Genomic DNA, 2,500 nt, shown 5'->3' with positions numbered 1-2,500 from the left:
TGGAAGATAAGAGAATGAGTGATGCAGGCTTCATCAGAATCAGCTGACAGCACTAGTGTGTGTGTGTGTGTGTGTGTGTGTGTGTGTGTGTGTGTGTGTGTGTGTGTGTGTGTGTGTGTGTGTGTGTGTGTGTGTGTGTGTGTGTGTGTGTGTGTGTGTGTGTGTGTGTGTGTGTGTGTGTGTGTGTGTGTGTGTTCAGGTGTGTGTCGCTGCAGTCTCAACTAACGAAAGGAAACCAAAAAGACCTGAAGTTAAGATGAAATCTGACATTACTTGTTTACTTCTTTTATGTTGTTTCTTCAGCAACAATCACTTTTATTTCAGGGTTCTCGCCGTCTTGGAAAACGTATTAAAAGTTTAAATTAGGTGGAATATAATTAAAACTATTTTAAAATCTTATTCCATTAAGTGGAAGAAGCATATAATTCATTATTCATTGTTCTTGGATCTTATGAAATGATTTAATTATTCTTATATTACTTAGTTATATTCATTTTATTATTTATTATGATTTGTATATAGTTTTTTGTTATAATTGTATTCATATATATAGAGTTCTAGCTTCTGTAAAGCAGTGTTTTTTGTCATTAGAGTACAGCATGGAGGCCCCTTCCTGACAAATTCTGAGAAAAACTAAAATATATATATAATAATGAGTCATAATAATGAGATTTTGTTTTATGATTATGACTTGTTTAAAAACAGAAAAAAAAATTTTTTTGTTTGTCCTGAAATTCCTTTAGATTCCTGAAATTCCTGAAATAATTTAAAATATTTTGTCTTTTTTTTTTTCTCACATTAACTACCCTGCCATAAAAATAAGAAACTTTCTCATAATTACGAGTAAATACATCATCATATTCATGGGAAAAAATATATCGAAATAATGACTTACTAACGAATACATTTCTCACCATACTGAATTAACATTTCATAATAACTAAAAACGTCCTCCGAATAATGAGAAGGTTCCTCGTAAGAACGACTGAACGTCTCAAAATGATTCGAAACTTTCTGAAAATACTTAGAAACCTTGGAAACGATTAGTCGTTTTCTCAAAACGGCGAGAAACGGGCCTTCATGGTTTTCGGCCGCCGTGTTGCGTGGGGGATGTTGAGAGCCGCTGTGATGAACTCCTTTGATGTGTGTCCTGGTATCGAGTCTAAAGCCATCGTCAGATCTGATGCAAAGCAGAATCAAGCAGCAATATTCCCGTGAAGGAATAGAGCTCCGTCTTCCTCCGGCCATCCACCTTCCCTTTATGAAGCGCCTCCATCTCCTCCAGCTTCTTCTGGAGCGCTTCTCAGCTCGAATTCTTCACGAAGCAATGAAACACCACGCTCTCAGCTAACGGGAATGTTCTCGGAACGCTGAGCAAACGTTCTTCCAGTAACATCGATACAACGTTCCTTATCAGTTCTTCAATAGAAAACATTGAAGGTTTTTGGCTGAAACGTTGTGGTGTAACGTTCATCCGACGTTCTTTTTTTAAATGCTGCTGTTTGTTTCGGAACGTTCAGAGAACATTCGGCCGCAACGTTTCCGTTATGTTTGCGAAAAAAGACGTTCTCTTAAGCAAGAATATAAAAAAAACGGACGTTCGGGAATGACCTGAAAGGGAACGTTGGCAAAACGTTCTTTAAATCTATTTTCTGTCTGTTAAACGAGTCGCTCGCTTACACTACGTTCAGTCTTTCAGTTCATTAACGAACCGGGGAGGTTTTGTTCATACTTAATATTCACATTAATATTGTACAGTAGCGTGTTTAATTTTAGCTTAAGTTCGGCTTCTTGAAATGGACCAAACTCTTGAAGTGTTTTGTGGAAATCGACTTGCTGTTTTTTTCTGACGTGCCGTTCTCTTTCCGTTCGAATGAATCGCACTGAATCGCGCGCAGCGAAGCCATAAAACAAACGAATCGCGTGATTCAAACGCTTCATGTGTCTTGATTCCTTCAGCTCGTGTTTGAGGTCCTTCTGATCGTGTTCTGTGCCTCCGACGAACTATTAATCAAAACGTACTCGAGATTTTGTGACGCGGAGCCTTTTTTGTACGATTCTTTTGATTCGTTCGGACTTGTTTTCGGAGCTCCGTGTGGATCGCAGTGTTGTTGTCGTCAGGAACGTTTGCATGAATTGTGAGAGGTGTTTTCATTTACGTCTGAGGAGATGAAGTTAATAATCAGAGGTCGTGTGAATGAAAGCAGATGAAACTATGAAATCGCGAGCAGAAGATCCGTGAGTGGATTCTAATCGACTCAGTGAATCGAGTGATTCGCGGTGACTGGCATGACGAGTCTGTGTTTGTGTCTCACTGCTTTACGTGTGTCTTAATGTGTTTTAAACTCTCTTCGTTCTGGTTTTGATTTTATTTTTTATATTCTGTCTCTGGTTAATGGAAATGCTATTAAAACCAATCGTGTTTAATATGAACAGCTGTGACTGTGGTTTATTTGTTCATAAATCAGTTTCATGTTTGTCATTTAATATTCAGCGACTT

The sequence above is a fragment of the Puntigrus tetrazona genome, unplaced genomic scaffold, assembly GCF_018831695.1.
Source record: "Puntigrus tetrazona isolate hp1 unplaced genomic scaffold, ASM1883169v1 S000000223, whole genome shotgun sequence".
Classification (NCBI taxonomy): Eukaryota; Metazoa; Chordata; class Actinopteri; order Cypriniformes; family Cyprinidae; genus Puntigrus; species Puntigrus tetrazona.
This window is presented reverse-complemented; position numbering follows the sequence as displayed.